This window comes from Poromitra crassiceps (genome assembly GCF_964638095.1).
Source record: "Poromitra crassiceps genome assembly, chromosome: 1".
Classification (NCBI taxonomy): domain Eukaryota; kingdom Metazoa; phylum Chordata; class Actinopteri; order Beryciformes; family Melamphaidae; genus Poromitra; species Poromitra crassiceps.
The window spans coordinates 53,203,471-53,222,095 of record NC_139623.1 but is presented as its reverse complement, the minus strand read 5'-3'; the positions used below and the strand labels follow the sequence as shown (position 1 = coordinate 53,222,095).

The 18,625-nt window shown below is 42.9% G+C and overlaps 1 protein-coding gene across 1 annotated transcript in view; it reads left to right on the top strand.

Annotated features, from left to right (window-relative positions):
• The window catches only part of dennd4b (DENN/MADD domain containing 4B), a 214,681-nt gene that overhangs the window by 82,182 nt on the left and 113,874 nt on the right, over window positions 1–18,625 (top strand). The window lies entirely within an intron of this gene.

Here is an 18,625-nt window from a genome sequence, read left to right as displayed (position 1 = left end):
GATCACTGATCAGCTCCTCTGACCTGCTGAAGGAGAGTTGATCAGTCACATTATTGATCACTGATGATCAGCTCCTCTGACCTGCTGAAGGAGAGTTGATCAGTCACATTATTGATCACTGATGATCAGCTCCTCTGACCTGCTGAAGGAGAGTTGATCAGTCACATTATTGATCACTGATGATCAGCTCCTCTGACCTGCTGAAGGAGAGTTGATCAGTCACATTATTGATCACTGATGATCAGCTCCTCTGACCTGCTGAAGGAGAGTTGATCAGTCACATTATTGATCACTGATGATCAGCTCCTCTGACCTGCTGAAGGAGAGTTGATCAGTCACATTATTGATCACTGATGATCAGCTCCTCTGACCTGCTGAAGGAGAGTTGATCAGTCACATTATTGATCACTGATCAGCTCCTCTGACCTGCTGAAGGAGAGTTGATCAGTCACATTATTGATCACTGATCAGCTCCTCTGACCTGCTGAAGGAGAGCTGATCAGTCACATTATTGATCACTGATCAGCTCCTCTGACCTGCTGAAGGAGAGCTGATCAGTCACATTATTGATCACTGATCAGCTCCTCTGACCTGCTGAAGGAGAGCTGATCAGTCACATTATTGATAATCTCTCGAGACAGACTTTCGACTTGCATCGGAAATTTGTCGGCAGGCTCCGTCAAAAGGGGTGCAACAGCGCTCGCACGCATGCTGCGCTTTACCCGATCAAAATGAAGTGAACGTGACCGGCGGTGTTAGTAGTCAAAACTTACCATTTTCAGCATATAGCAAGTTGCTACTTGCTACTAGCAACAAGCTAGAGTGTTATTGTAGTTTCATAGCGACGGACAGATTTGGGAGCGACATGCAGCGAGCAGAAAAGAAATGCATTAATGAGCAGAGCCGGTCGGTTGGAGCCAATGGCAGAGCTGGCAGGGAGCGGAAAGGGATTTTCTTCCGCTTGAGTTTCTGTTGCACCACATTGAAATGGGGCTGCCCCCAGAGGTTAGAGAGAATTTTTTTTTTTTTGGTTTAACCATTGGGTTCCCAGATTGCATTATTGATGACTGATTACCTCCTCTGACCTGCTAAAGCAGAGCTGATCAGTCACATTATTGATCGGCTCATAATCTCCACTCAACAGCTGAACGTTCCTCAGCTGCACAAAGCCTCCTACACTGCCTTCAAACAAACAGCTGCTCTCCATTGAGTGTAATGAAACTGTTGTCCATTCAGTTCATTAACCGTCTGAGAGGTGATGGTGCTGAGTGACGGCCACTAACGTGTTAACCCCAACTCCCTCTGCTCTGTCACGGTCTACTTCCCATTCATGTCAGCATGCCACTGTGTGTGTGTGGGGCAGAGAGAGAGAGACAGACAGAGAGAGACGTATCAACTGTCGTCCTGCCAGTGCCACTGATGGCCGCTAACCTGTCAAGGGAAATCCCCTATAAACACACAGACAGACACAAGGGAGAGAGACTGTGAGAGAGGACAGAGAGAGAGAGGGAGAGTCGTTTCCCTGTCTGTAAATACCCCAGTCTCTGTACCATGTGATCAGGCCGCGATGCCTTCAGTGACACGCCTCCCACACGGAAATGGATTTGGATGTGATCTGATGTTCACAACCTGATACGGAAAACAGTCGACGGAGAAGGAAGCTAGGTAACGTTATTATTAACGTCCACAAAAAAAGAGAGAAAAAAGTGATTAACGTCACTGTTACAGTCTTGATAGAATCTGCCGCTGTGTCTCGTGCTTTGTGCTGCTTCCTGATATCATTGTGTTCTGTGGCTGATTGGTGATCAGTTAGAGAGCTGCACAGAGAATGAGCCTGCCTATATCTGAGTCATACGCTGTCGTGATGAAAGAGCTATGGAATATTAAATCATCCATCTTTGCTCACTACATCTGCCCTTCTTCTTTTTTTGACCCCAGGTGTGCATAAAATACAGGTTAAGAACTTATGTTTTTAATACAAAAATGTGAAATAATTATCGGTTTATCGTATCCGTTATCGGCCAGGAGAAGCATATATTTATCGGTTATTGTATCGGCTCTAAAAATCCATATCGTGCATCCCTAATAACAACTTTTTTCATCGGTCATTGTGCCTGCCTAGTGCCTACATATAAATTAGTGGCCTTTCCCCCCAAAATAGTGATGTTTCTGCGAGAGAGAGAGAGAGAGCGAGAGAGAGAGATCCGCAAAATTAACGCCCGTTGGGAAGCTCGCTTTAGGCTGGTATTTAAGGCCGAAACGCCTATTCTGGCACTGCGTCACCGTCACGCCTCTTCAGCGTAAAGCGCATTTTGCGGCGTAAAAACATGACGATATCCTCCTGAGTCAGCGGTAGGCAGGCGTAAAGCGTGTTTTTTTTGCGTTTAAGGCCAGTTTAGCGCCTAAGGCCAGGGGGAGAATAGAGCCCATTGTGTGTCGCATTGTGAGTGATGCAAAAGACACTTTGAAGACCTATTTGAGTGACCAGAGCCTCCGGACTGAGACGCGTCTGTAGAATGATTGCATTTGCAATAAGGACTTTCTAAAATGAATGATTCTGGATAGAATCTATTATGCAAAAAAATATAGATTTGGCCTGGCAGTGAGAACGAGGCCTGACTCACTGTGTTCATGTCTGTCAGTGGACTATAGTGCACTCTGACACTGAGACAATCTGTACCTTTGACTGGGGTTTTCCTGTTTGTGTGTGTGTGTGTGCATGTATCCATGTATTCTTGCACGTTGGCCAATCATAAAAAGGGAAGTGGCGGTGATGACTGTTAACCTGAGCTAACCCAGTGTTAAACCAATCGACATAAATAAATATGGACAGAGTGTCCCTATCTCCTCCCTGTATGGTCTATTGAAGCCAAAATCCTGCCAGATCACTGAACCAGAGTCTGCGCAGTAGCTCCGTTGAGTTAGAACCTCTGTGAGGTCCCCGCCCCTCTGAACTTTCTTATGTAGAGCTGCTGTTTCTAGATTTGCGCACAGTGCGTTGTGCTATGTTTTTTGTGAGTTTGGGTCCCAGGGAGACACAAAATTGATCTTTTGGGTCCCAAGATGCAAAAGTTTGGGAAGACCTGTTTTAGAGAAATCAATTGGCCAGGCGGGCTGAACAGTCTCTACAAAGTCAGGGCAGCCTGGTGAGTCACCTCAGGTCGTCATGTGACCGCGCTGTCTCCAGGAAGTCATCCACCAACAGGAAGCAGCATGCCAGCCTGCACCCTGTTTGCCATTTGACCCCTGGCCCTCGCTGTTCTTTCCTCGCTCTCTCTCTCTGTCTCTCTCACTTTCCCTCTCTCTCTCTGTCTCTCTCTCTCTCTCTCTCTGTCTCTCTCTCACTTTCCCTCTCTCTCTCTCTCTCTCTCTCTCTCTGTCTCTCTCTCTCTCTCTCTCTCACTCTCTCTCTCTCTGACAGCAAAGTGTTTCCGCTCTGCAGGAAGCAAAGGAAACAGACATTTAGCTCACAGCTGCTCAGCTTATTAACACACTAAAGATCATTTAACACACTAAAGATCATTTAACACACTAAAGATCATTTAACACACTGAAGATCATTTAATACACTAAAGATCATTTAACACACTAAAGATCACTTTACCATCATGGTTACCTGCAACAGCCACAACCACAATACACCCACCCATTTCTTTATATTATTTTCTCTCCACTCTTTCTCTATCTCGTCTTTCTTCTCTCTCTCTGTTGTTATCAGTGATGAACAGATTGACGGGTTATGTCAGATCTGTGTGTGTGTGTGTGTGTGTGTGTGTGTGTGTGTGTGTGTGTGTGTGTGTGTGTGTGTGTGTATAGAGGAAGTAATGAGCGGACAAGTGCAGAAAAATTTGAGAGTGAGATGGAGAGAGACACTGAGTGACAGAGGTGGAGAGAGAGATAGGGCGAAACACACTGAATTTACATAGGAGTGCTTTTACTGGTACCATCTCACAATACCAAGCACATCCTGGGCCGGTTGCACCAACTGGTCTTACACTGGTCTTAAGCTAAGTTGGTCGTAACTTTACGACCTAACAGCTACGCCGGTTGCACCAAGACGGCTTAAGCCTTCTTTTCACTACGCCCAGGCGTAAGAGTTACGCCTGGTCAGGAGGAGGCGTAGAGCCTGCCTGTCTCCGCGGAGACCTTTTTGAATCCTTACCATCATCGTCGTAACACAGCCAGTTCTCCGTCTTTGAAAGCACGATGTTAAGATTATAACTACGGTAACTAGTTGTGTGGCTTAGCATTCCCAAATGTTGCCGTTAATTTTTTTAGAATTTAATACATAGAATTGGGAATGTTACATTCAATTTCATTCAGACTGTCTGTCTGGCTCAATCGCCGCCATTTTTCCCCCGGAGCGAGGGAGGGTGGGAGGAGTGTAGTGTAGTGATGCACTTACAGTAGTGGCTGAGAGAGCGTAGTGGCACAGTGCGCTCCAAGCAGGTCGCGAGGCACACATCATCCAATCAGAGGGCATTCCCTGGCAATTCACATGGACGCGCATTGCTACGACCAGCATAGTTAAGACCAGACGTAAGCCGTGTTGGTGCAACAGGCGTAAATCCACTCTAAAGACTGGTCTTAACTAAGACCGACGTAGGAGTTACGACCAGGCATAGTTAAGACCAGTTGGTGCAACCGGCCCCCTATGTTTAGTGTGTTTTCACACCTGATAGTCGCTGCTTCCTGGTTCACACCTAATGAGAGAATATAGAATATAGGTTGTTTAGTTTGTCAGCGGCTTCAGTTCACTTTCACACAGCCACAAACCAAACACTGCAGACAGAGAGCTGCACCCACATAGCCAGGAGATTTTTTTGATGGGGGAAATGGTGTGTGTGCGCGCGTGTGGGGAAAAATCGATACAGCAGTATCACAATATTTTGTGTGGCAATATATCGTATCGCATGAAAGAATGCACAGTATCGTGATATTTAATTGCCAGGTGCATCATGCAACATTTAGGACAGGTTTTTATGACCGTGTCGGTCAGTCTGTCTTCTTGACAATCCCATTTTGCTGCAATACAAATGATTGAAGTGAGATGAGCAGACTTGATCTTGGATAAAACAGATGTTCACTAAGTCTTTTCCTTTAAAGGCATACGTCAGATGGGCAATACGTCATTCTGTAGGCGCCACATGTTACCGCCCCCTTTTAGGGCGAAAACACAAGGCTGTCCCCGTTGACTTCAATGTAAAATAGCACTACCCCAGAAAATTATAGAAAAATAACAATCAATCTCGTTTATTAATGACCCCAAAACACCATGACATGACAATATATTACAACTCGTCTGGCCATAGAATGGACAAGATACATCGGAAATATGACTTTGACCTAGGGCTGCACAATATATCGTTTCAGCATCGTCATCGCAATGTGCACATGCGCAATAGTCACATCGCAGAGCGTGCAATGTCAAGTAAGGTAAATTAACTCATAACATACAGTAATGCATGCCCTCTCGGTGACGTTCTAAGCTCTTTTCCTACTAACTATAGTACTTTTACTCACTTAGGATCCTGCAACTCACCCTGTCTGTGGCTAAAAACACACTAACTTCCTACTACGTCAACCGCGCACGTTACCCACTAGGCCACCTTCTTAAGTGAGCAAGGCTTGATAGACCTATTCAAGACTTTTGGTGAAAATTCCTGTATTTTTTCATATCGCAATATATATCGCAGAATAAAAAAATATTGCAATGTCAGTTTTTTCCAATATTGTGCAGCCCTACTTTGACCCTTCTAAAATCATGTAATCATTTACATTAAAGTCAACGGGGAGAGGCTTGTGTTTTCGCCCTAAAAGGGGGCGGGGCCTAATTGCCGATCTGATGTATGATTTGCAGTGGAAAAAAGTTAATGAATCGGAATATATCGCAATGGCAATACTAGCATATCGCAATTAGGGCTGCAACAACTAATCGATTAAATCGATTAAAATCGATTATTAAATTCGTTGGCAACGAATTTGATTATCGATTCGTTGCCCTTTTGGCAAATTTTTTTTTTTTTTTTTTTTTTCCATATTTCATTTGAGTTAAATTCAGATTATTGAAACTGGATTAGCCTGACCAGTTCTACTTGTTTAACAAGCTGAAGCATATGCTCTGCCTGTAATTCAAGAGAAGTCTGCCTTTTGATTTCATATTTAATTTTAGTTCAATTCAGATGATTGAAACTGGATTAGCATGGCCCCAGTTTAATTAACTCATTCATGGCCAGTTTAGGACTGCCAATATTTAGCACAGGCCAAAGATTTTCATAATTGTTGGTCATCTTTCAAGACCCACAGTAAATTATCTATTAGCACCAAAGTGATTTGCAATACCTCAAAATGAAGATGTACGTCTCTGGGTTCACCAGGAAAAAAAAAGTGAGCTTTTAGCATGTTCTGTACTCTACTTATAGCCATTTATATACACCCTGTTTTCACCCAAAAGGTCTCTCTGAGAAAAGAAATTGCAGAAAATTTATGTACAGCACACAATCTCAGGCAGAACTCGCTCTCAATTCTTTTATTTTGAACTGTATTGACATCAGACATGTAAATATTATTCATTATGACACAAATGACAAAAAAAAAATATATATATATATATGAAGTGCTTTTTTTACATTCAACAATACAGTTTGCTCAGTGTGAGTGAGTGTGCAGACAGACAGACAGACAGACAGACAGACACACAGACAGACAGACAGACACACACAGACACAGACACAGACACACACACACACACACACACACACACACACACACACACACACACACACAGAGAGAGAGAGAGTTCTGTCCACAGCTGCTGCTAGATCGCACCTCCTTCCCCCGCACCTCCTTCCCCCTCCTTCCCCATCAGCGTTTTGCCTCCTCTGCCTCTGCTAGTTTTCCTCCTCTCGTTCGGGCTGGGACGAATGCTGCGACACGACACAGGAACGGGTCCGGCTTGGCTTTGGGACCAGGCGCTGCTGGAACCGGATCGATCATGTTCGTCACGGGTTTGACTAGGCAATCCAGGTTCGCCCTAAAGCAAGGCGAGCAGTGCAGCGCGCCGAGGGGCGTTTCAATGGCGTTTCTCCTCTCTACAAGGAAGCGCATTTCTCTGTTTTTCCTCCTTTCCTCCTCCTTCCTTATTTCAAACAACAGCTGCGGTATGTGTTTGATAACGTGCTGTCGGCTTGACTTTGAGGTTAGGGACCTGTGTCTGTGTCACAGGCTTGGGAAGTGTTTGAACTAAGCGCTGCACTAATAAAAACAAAAACACGTCAAACACGTCTTTGGCGTGGATGGCTATTTCTGATAACACGTCAAAGACGTCTTTGGCGGTGAATGAGTTAAAAGTTATGACCAGTTTAACTAAAAATCATATAGCCTGCCTGTGATTCCTTTTTATTTCATATTAGTTAAATTCAGACTATTGAAACTGGATTAGCATGACCAGAGGCCTGTACTACAAAGCCAGTTTAGTGGTTTAGCGAGGTAACTTCAGGTTTAAACCTGGTTTGGCCGTACTACAAAGCAAGTTAACTTCTTACCGACATATATTTCCATAGCAACTTATGCTTCACACTTAACCTGGTCCGTAGCAGGTTAAGTTGCAAGGATAAGATTAGACCTTAGATACACCGCCCACGAACCAATCGAATCAGCAGTTTGGAAAAATGGCCAACCCCTTTCTGGACTAGTTTCCCATCAAGGAAGGAGCACGAATTGTAATGTTGAATTAATCAAGGACTAAAGCCTTGCACTTGTTGCAGGCTACATTTTAATTAAGCCCTACTTACCACTTTGGAATATGTTTTTATATATTCATTTTTGTGCTCTCAAGTAGCCTAGATACGTTGTTTGACCCCGCCGATCGATTGCAGCTGAATAGTGAGTGGAGAAATATCACTAAACTGGCATAAAAAGGTTACATAAACGTCTCCAAAGCGCACGGTGCCGTGTGCGCAACGGAGCTGAGACTGACGTTGGGTTGGAATTAAAATGGTCATAGCCTACATGCTAGAATAGCCTAAGCAGTTTAATATGGGATCACCTGCACACAGGCGATCCCATATTAAGATGATTCATATCTAGGCTACTCCTGCATTTTGCAGTTGCAACTGTGTTGCTTTTGGCCTGTATGATGTGATTGAACTTCATATTTCCAGCATCATTATATGAAATATGGAGATATGCGACTCTGCTGACGATAGCCTATAGCCTATATGTGACCACGAAATAGGCTATTTTTTATAAATGAAATCTATGCCCGCACGTACCGTGTCAATTCAGTTCAGAAGCATTTATTTTATTTTATTATCATTCTTTTTTTTATTGATTAGCCTATAGGAATTATTCAGTCAGTGCGACTAAACACTCATGAGATCATTATTATTCATTGAGCCTAAATGGTCTATAGCTACATACCGATTTTGGACTGAGATAGATTACACATTGCTTCCACAAAAGACTGTAGATAGAGAGCTGTAGATAGCCTACGAAACCGCTCTTCAAAGAAATTACTGGTGTGGATAAAAGTGGTCTTTAGACAGTCATTCGGGAACAGACTAATAATATCCAACGCAGATTTTTTTTTGCGGATTCATTCAATGAGGAAATAGGCATGTCTGGCGCTTTGGTGGCGAAATCAAGCAAGCTGAATAACTTATGCATTTAGACAATCTGCAAATTTTTGCCAGCCCTCCTTTCGCCGCTTATTATGTGCAACAGTGTTGCCCTTTGTTTTTATTAGATGTTTAAAAACCTCATATTTCGTGAATATGAGCGTTTGCTCCTCAAGCGAGAAATATGCGGCTCTGCTCCAGTCAGACCTATGAGTCAGACGCAGCCGATGACGTGTTTGGCGTCTCCATGTTGTGATTGGTCAGACGTCGGAGAGAACGCCCTTTTTATGTGCACGAGCTGATGTTCATGTGCACGAGCCTAGAGCTCGATTAGAAAAACCTGGTTCCACTAAACGAGTGGCAAACGAGCTTCGTAGTACAAGTTAACTACAATCGAGCTGATCTGGTTTAGACAAACCAGATCAAGGGACAGATCCTGGATCTTCTAATACAACATTCGTAGTACAGGCCTCAGGTTAACTTGTTTTATTATTATTATTATTATTATTATTATTATTATTATTATTATTATTATTATTATTATTGTTATTATTATTATTATTATTATTATTAACTTGTTTAAAAACATATAGGCATGTAATTCAAGATAAGTCTGCATTTTATTTCATATTTCATACAGTTCAAATAAGACTTTCTGAGCATGACCAGTTTGACTTGTTTAAATTTAAAAACATATAGGCCTGTAATTCAAGTCTGCCTTATTTCAATTGGTTTTTAGCCCTAGTTGCACTTCTGTTGCACTTTTTTGTTCATTTGAAGTTTATAACAGTGCATGAAGGCATTGTGTATTAAATTAATGCGCTATTTTTTGTGCAATTCATTTGAGTGGTTCAAAAAAAAATCCGAAATTTGGGTCGCGACTTCATGACAAGGAAAATAGTGGGTCCTGAGGCTACACCAGTTGAGAACCACTGCGTTAAAGCACTTTATTTAAGAAGATATGAAGATATCTTTTGCACTTACACCATACATTTGTATGTATTTTGTATTCGTTCATGCCCTGTCAAAGCTATTTGATGTAGCAAAGCCCGGTGAGTTTTTGTTTAACAAAAAAAAAGTTGTTTTTCAATAAACGGATGGAAACAATATCAGTGCATTTTTTAATCCGATTAATCGATTAATCGAACAAATAATCGACCGATTAATCGATTATCAAAATAATCGTTAGTTGCAGCCCTAATCGCAATACTGTACTATTGTATTGTGACTACTAAGTATTGTGATCATATCATATCATGGGGCATCTATCTATCGATTCCCACCCCGTGTGTGTGTGTGTGTGTGTGTGTGTGTGTGTGTGTGTGTGTGTGTGTGTGTGTGTGTGACACGTGTTTGTGTGTGCGTGCGTCCACTGTGTTCACAAAGGTTATTTTCATGACTTTATGCTGGTTACATATAGGCTGTTACCGGTGTTACACGGTAGTGAGACATACACCGATTACATAACATGTCCACCGGTAACACCTTTTGTTTTTATGGAGGAAGAATTGAAAGGAAAACTCCGCAGTTTCAGCATGCGCCTGGGTAAATTACAAGCGCTCCCTCTGGACTGCAGTGTGGCTCTGCTGTTCTGGTTAGACCAGCAACTAACGTTAGTTAACGCTATGCATCTTATGAACACTAGGGCTGCCACAAACGATTATTTTGATAGTCGACTAGTCACCGATTATTTTAACGATTAGTCGACTAATCGGATCATATCGCACAATTACTCAATCACTCTGATTTAGCTATCATAAGCTTCTAAATTTAGCTTCAAGTTGTTTTAAACATGTGCCAAATAAAAATAAAGACAATTAATGATGATAATTCACTCAAAAATAATATTTTCATGAACTTTAAAGTTTAGAGCATGTAGCAGCATATTTATTTCTGGCATCAATGTACTTGCATGTAATAAATGTAATAGCCTATAGTGCAAATTGCAAAACTGCAAAATAGTACACATTGAAATTGAAAACATATAGTGCAATGATATGTACTATCCATTGAATGAATAATGCAAAATAAAATTAGGGCACTACTACGTGGAATGGAAATGGAACCAAAAACTATTCACTATGTATGCAAAAATAAATTGTTTCAGTCTTCTCAGGCATCAAACACATTTTTAAATGTCGTAAGTAGAGTGCAAACTGCGGAGTAAAATGAGGTTTCCAGTATTCCCGTCAGCAACACATGCGCTTAACGTTGCTATGAGATGACAACATTACAGCAGGCTTTTAACGTTAATATCGTTAATATCGCCAATAGCTAACGTTAGCAGCTAACGTTGCGGTTGCCAGTGAGCTAACAAGCTAATTAGCCTTTATCTGCATTCGCCACAACGTGCTTCCTTTTGAGATGCTCGCGCATCATACTCGTGCTGCCATGATAAGCGAGTTCAGCTTATTTAGCAGATTTTGCACTTCACATTATTGTGGGTGAAATGCTCCCACACTTTGGACGTATGAGGACGGCTAGACATTTTTTCTGTTGAGAAAGCACTGGGAGCTGCTTGTTTTTCCGGTCACGGTGATGTCACGTTTTCCCCGGATGATCGGTACTGCGCATGTGCATCAAAGACAGGACGGAGACGCCTGGATGCCAAGCCAGCCAGTGAGGCCATCGCAGGCAGCAGCTTTGCGGAAACAAAACAAACGTTTTTTTCTTTTTTTCAGCTCCAAAAAAACCATGCGATTACGTCGACTACCAAATTTGTCGGCGACGATTTAAATCGTCGACGTAGTCGCGACTAGTCGACTAATCGTGGCAGCCTTAATGAACACAAATTATGCCCTCCTCCTGACACTACCTTGATAAACTCCTCTCTGTCCTCTGGTCTTGTTCCGCCTGCTCTAAAGACTGCAAGAGTCAAGCCTCTGCTTAAGAAACCCTCCCTTGACCCTACTGCTATTCACAACTACAGACCTGTCTCTCTTCTCTCATTCCTTTCCAAAACCCTCGAACGAGCAGTGTCCGACCAACTTTCTCTCTATCTCTCCCAGAATGACCTCCTGGATCCTCTGCAGTCCGGTTTCAAGGCTTCTCACTCCTGAGACAGCTCTTCTTGCAGTCACAGAGGCCCTTCACACTGCTAAAGACTCATCCCTCTCCTCTGTTCTTGTCCTCCTTGACCTGTCCGCTGCTTTCGATACAGTCAACCACCAAATCCTTCTTTCCACTCTGTCTGACCTCGGCATCTCAGGTTCTGCACACTCCTGGTTTGCTTCCTATCTCTCTAACCGCTCATACTGGGTCTTATGGAGAGGGTCCCTCTCCAGATCCTGCCCTCTTACCACCAGTGTCCCCCAGGGCTCAGTCCTGGGCCCCTTACTTTTCCTTCTCTATATCAGATCTCTTGGCCATGTGATCTCATCTCATGGCTTTTCTTATCACTGCTATGCTGATGACACCCAGCTTTTCCTTTCCTTCCCCCCCCTCCGACACCCAAATCGAGGCTTGCATCTCTGCATGCCTCAAAGACATTGGTGACTGGATGTCTGCCCACCACCTCAAGCTCAATCTTGGTAAAACAGAGCTACTCTTCCTCCCAGGGAAAGACTGCCCTCTCGCAGATCTCTCCATCTCCATTGACCAATACCACTGTGCTTCCCTCCCAAACAGCTAAGAACCTTGGGGTGATCCTTGACAACCAGCTGTCTTGCTCGGCCAACATAGCTGCGACAGCACGCTCCTGTAGGTTCTCCCTCTACAACATCCGCAAAATCTGTCCCTTTCTCACAAGAGAAGCGACTCAACTCCTGGTCCAGTCACTTATCATCTCTCGCCTGGACTACTGCAACGTGCTCCTGGCCGGCCTACCTGCCGCTGACATCCGACTGCTTCAGCTCATTCAGAACGCTGCAGCCCGTCTGGTTTTCAACCAACCCAAATTCTCTCATGTCACTCCCCTCTTCCAGGACCTTCACTGGCTTCCCATCTCGGCACGCATCAAATTCAAGACACTGGTACTGGCCTACAGGGCAGTACACCAGACAGCCCCCCTGTACCCCGGTCTGTCCCAGGTCCTTTCTGTGTGGAGTTTGCATGTTCTCCCCGTGTCCGTGTCGGTTTTCTCCGGGTGCTCCGGTTTCCTCCCACCATCAAGAAAGACATGTATGTTAGGGTTAATACTCCTGTCAGTGCCCCTGACCAAGGTACTGGCAAAAGAACTGGAGTTGGTCCCCGGGCGCTGCACAGTGGCTGCCCACTGCTTCTAGTTCTAGGAAGGTTCCTAGTAGAGGATGGGTCAAATGCAGAGGATGAATTTCCCCAAGGGGATAAATAAAGGATAACTTAACTTAACTTAACTTACAATCTATGGTCAGGTTCCAAACCTCTCACCGCTCCCTTCGCTCCTCCACCAGTGCAGGACGCCTCGCCACGGGGGCTAAAAAGACGCTCATCCCGATCGCGACTCTTCTCGCCCTGGCACCTCAATGGTGGAATGAGCTTCCACCTCCAGTCAGGACGGCTGAATCACTGCCGATCTTTCGGAAAAGACTAAAGACACACCTTTTCATGCTCCATCTGGGCCCTTCTTGAACTAACTTATCTCTCTCTCTTAAAAAAACAAAAAAACAACTTAACTTTACCACTGGGGTTCCGTGTGGAAACACACGCTTAACCCAAGTTTGGCTATGTTAAGCAGTTAATTTCAAATATCTATTACTATGGTAATGACGGAGCAGGGGTAATCTGCTGTGTATGGGGCTGTTCACACATAACGTTTGCATTTTTGCATAGAAAAACCTGCAGCACTTTCTGTGAGGAGAGGGACCATTAGGTGACGTTAGCTGCAGCTGTCCTACCTCAGATCTCTGGTGGTTGGATGGCATTTAGCGCTTCGTTCGAGCAGACTTGTGAAACAAGCGAATGCTCATTTCCAATAGGCCTACGTGTCCGGTATAATCCATTCTGCTTTATGATCACTGTTACAGTAACGTAAATCCACGGATTACAAGGTCCGGTGTTCTGCCAAAAAGTGAAAACTGACCACTGACCATAACGTTAGCTGCAGCTAAATTGTGATCACCATGAAGCAATAAAGTGATTTGTTCCTCACATTTCTTGTGGTTAACGTTATGGGACAACGACAGTGTAGTCAGTAAACTAGCGCCACGTTTTCAATGAGTTTTATCGGGGCGTGCGTTATGGAGAAGCATGCGTCTGTCTCGTGCCATTAACTCATTCATGGCCAGTTTAGGACTGCCAATATTTAGCACAGGCCAAAGATTTTCATAATTGTTGGTCATCTTTCAAGACCCACAGTAAATTATCTATTAGCACCAGAGTGATTTGCAATACCTCAAAATGAAGATGTACGTCTCTGGGTTCACCAGGGAAAAAAAAGTGAGCTTTTAGCATGTTCTGTACTCTACTTATATCCATTTATATACACCCTGTTTTCACCCAAAAGGTCTCTCTGAGATGACAAACAGGAGAAAAGGCAATTTCTGTAAAATACACATTCTCAAGCAGAACTCGCTCTCAATTATTTTATTTTGAACTGTATTGACATCAGACATGTAAATACTATTCGTTATGACACAAATGAAAAAAAAAAAAAAAAAAAAAATATATATATATATATATATACTAGGGGTGTCACAATATATCGTCCCACGAAATTTCGCGATAGTAAAACGTCACGATATGTATCGTTGAGATGAAATCTCATATCGTGATTTTTTTTTTTTTTTTTTTTTTTTCAAAAGTAGACAAAGAAACGTCTTTGTTTGTTGAAGTTCAATGTGTGGAAAGTAGTTCAGTTGAACAAGTCTCTGAAGAGACACATGATAAGTTATACAGGAGAGAAACCATTCAATTGAGTTTCTGGCAAAACTGTTTACTTGACAGGAAAAACTGAAGATGCATAAAAAATAGACTAAGAAAAGTCTTGTTGTTTGAGTTTGAAGAAAAACTGAAGATGCATAATGAGAATTTATACTGCTGAGAAACCTTTTAGTTCAAAGTAAATCTAAGTGACGGTGTAACTCATTCTATTTCAAGATAAGCCTTATCTCCAATCTCATGTTTTTTCTAGTTGTTATTGTAATAACAATTTCCCACAACAGCATGTTTTGTATTTGTGCATTTCAAATAAAATACTACTTTTCCAGTCATATATTGTCATTATTCAAGTTTAAAAAAATATTGTTAAAATCGTATCGTATCGTATCGTTATCGTGAACCCAGTATCGTGATACGTATCGTATCGTGAACTGAGTGTATCGTGACACCCCTAATATATACACATGAAGTGCTTTTTTTTTTACATTCAACAATACAGCAGTGTGAGTGAGTGTGCAGACTAGGGCTGTCACTTTTTCCCCAAAATAAAATTCGAACGAACTTTAATTGCCCGAAATTCGTTCGAATATATTCGAAGTTTTTTGGTTAATTAAATTTTTTTTTTTTTTTTTTTTTTTTTTTTTTTCAGTCCAGCAGCCTGTTGCACCAGCTGAACGTAAGTTCTGTCTTAAGTTAGGGTGTAAAGTCCACACTAACTGCTACGTTCAAACTAGTTAGTTTGACACTAAAGTTGTGTCTTTGTTTGGTTGCACCACGGAGACGTAAGGTACATCTTAACTAGTAGACCCTAAAGTCCATACTAACCAAAATAGTGTCGCAGACAATGACGTGTACAGTATCTGTGACCAATCAGTGAAAAGCACGGTGGAAACGGTGTTTATTTACGGTTGTTTAAGTGGAGTGAAAACAGGACATGTTGCCCACCGCAAATTAGTGCTTTCATATTTCATCAACACTAATCAAATGAGAACGTTATTGAGTAACGTTCGTTTAGGTTCATATTACTGTTAACGTTTATCTGTGAGCTCTTCATCAGTATTGTAGGCTATACCACCATCCTGCCTCACTAAATTGTTGCGGTTATTTTAATTTGTATGCAGTGCTGCAGCTTGTGGGAAACAAAAGCGTGAGTCATAAATATCAAAGGGTGTAATTTATCACGGAGAGCGCGTTGCGGACGCAAAACAACGATGCGCCACGGTGCCAAGTTGCAATCCGTGCCGACTGCTATTTTACGGAGGACTTTACACCTAGTAAGACGTAGGTGTAAATTTTAAGTTCTAACTTATGCCTACGTTGTAACTATTTCACTTGGTGCAACCCAAATATTTTTAGTAGTGCGTAAACTCGGACTTAGTGAGACTTTACGTTCAAACTAGCTTACGTTTCAACTTACGCACAGCTGGTGCAACCCACTGCAGGCCACCGGGCATCAGCCCGACGTGTTAGCTTGGACGCTCACAGTCACAACACTGCCTCACAAACTTGGCTGCATCCAACTCGAGACAACTTTTCAGACCCTGGAGACAATCTTTCTCAGAAGAGACTAACGCGACAAATCTGGAGACTTTTTCTGACATGGGATTAACATTACCAGCAAGCAGCAGTTGGTTAATTTTGGTTCATAAAAAAAAAAAAAAAAAAAAAAATTATAAAAAAAAAAAAAAAAAAAAATCGAACATTCAAATTACATTTCGAAAACGAACCCCTCCCCCCACATTCGAAGTTGCATTCGAATTTCGAATGAAAAGTGACAGCCCTAGTGCAGACAGACACACAGACAGACAGACAGACAGACAGACAGACACACCGACAGACAGACAGACAGACAGACACACACACACACACACACACACGATCCCCCTTCGTTGCGTGATTTCTAACCCCACATAGGATAAGCAATAACCACGCCCTGTGGCGCCGGGATTGGCCAGGAGCAACACTGGAGGGCACGCAGCCCAGCGATTTCATGAACCAACTGAATAGCTCTTGAGAACGGACAGCGGGCTGCTGTGACTGCCGCTTCTGGCTTGTTAGCTGTTCGTGTGTTTATTTTGTTTTGTTCTGGTCCACCCGTCCTCGTCCATGTCTCCCTGTATCCTCCCTGCTATTTGATCGTTCCCGTTTTCCCCTCGGCTATTCAACACGTCCTCACCGCCCTCTGATCGATCATTTCCTCATTCCTCCGATGATCAAACGCATCTCTGGATTACTTTCTCCCGTTTTCTCCGGCTGGCACACAGGAAAGCGACCAGCTCCTGCAGCGCGCCGAGCGGCGTTTCAATGGCGTTTCTCCTGTCTGCACATAGTGCACAAGGAAGCGTTTATCCGTTTTCTGCTTTTCCTCTTGCTCAATTTCAAAACAACAGCTGCGGTATGTGTTTGTTCACGTGTTGTCTTAGATGCTAGGGACCTGATACTATGTCACAGGCTGAGGAAGTGTTTGAACTACGCCCTGCAGTAATAAAAACAAAAACACGTCAAACACGTCATTGGCCCTCTGGGCTATTCCTGATAACACGTCAAAGACGTCATTGGCCCTGAATGAGTTAATGGGAGCGCATCTCCACCAGTCAATTTTCGTGATGAGCTGGGAAACCTCCCGGTTAAAACTTCCAAAATAATATTACTTAGGGTGTATTCACACCTGTAGGTCGTTTGCTTTGTTCCGATTTAGGCCTACTTAATTGATACTATTGTTGCATTTGTGCCTTCGTTCGTTTGCCACAAATCAAACGGTCCAAATAGTATTGCCAAGCCTCCTGGATTGGCAAGGAGACACTCTGGTAGGCTAATAGCCTCTCGGGATGGAAAAAATAATTCCCAGAGATTTTCCTATATGATTATAAGAATGCGTTTTGTTAGACCTACATTGTAGGCTATGTCGGGCGTGCGCCGTGTGAGGAGAGAGAGAGAGAGAGAAAGAAAGAGGAAGGGATCTGAAAAGTTGTCTCGAGTCAGATGCAGCCATGAGTTGTGAGGCAGCCAGTGTTGTATGACTGTGAGCGTCCAAGCTAACGTGAGTACATTACACAGCAGCAGCGTCTTGTCTCTATGACCCTACAGAATGGACGGTTAAGGAATAGACTCTTGCTTACTTTAAAAACTTTTATTATCAACGTTAGGGGTGGGAATCACCAGATGCCCACGATACGATACTGAAACGATACTTGAGTCACGATACGATAGTATTGCGATACTGCGATATTTTCGATATTGCGATATATCGATATTGCGATATATTGAATATTGCGATATTTCGATATATTGCGATTTCTTACTTTTTCAACTGCAAATGATGTCCCCAAAGGAAAACTTTGTCAACATCTGGTTTATATAAGAACAATTTTTCAGTCTGTACATCTGACTTCAACCATTTTATTGCAGCAACAACTTTCATAAAGTCATGTCATAGTTGCATGCACCTGACAAACTGAACTGTTTGTTACAGTCTACTTACAGTCCACCTTAACTGGATGTGTGTGTGGACTACTGTACTTATGTAGTTTTTGCAACTTCACTTCACTTACACAAAACATTTTGTGCAGCCCATTCAGTAACTGGGGAATTTGTAAATGACTGTTATGACAAAACTGTTACTGTTAAAACAAAATGAAAATATGCTACCATTTGTTTACTGCTGGCCTTGGAACTAAAGTTTATAGTAGCCCGGTGGCCTGGCATGGCCTGCAAAAAAAAAAAAAAAAAAAAAAAATTTTTTTTTTTTTTTTTTTTTGCAATATCGATATTTGGCGTCCAAATATCGATACGATATCGTCAGGCAAAATATCGCGATACTGTGGTGTATCGATTTTTCCCCCCACCCCTAATCAACGTACATATAACGTAGTGTTCGCTCGAGTCTAGCTGCTGCTGAGGATATCAGACTGGTGTCTCACTGTTATTGTTCCCGGGAACAACATGCCCTAGTAGGAACTAACAATCCTATTGTTTACATTTATTTTTACGGTGTCACCGGTAACACTGGTGTTGTCACGTGTCTATTACCCGGTGGGAAAATGTCCACACCGTGGCATCCCTAGTTACAGTATATATTATGGTTGCATATATTGGCTGTGCTGTCTTGTGGGTTGTAGGGTACGTACTACGTAGGCTATGTAGGCTACGTAGGAACTGGCAATTGAGCGCGTTGCACATTTGGCATTGGGTCATGGTGACAGCATGGCACA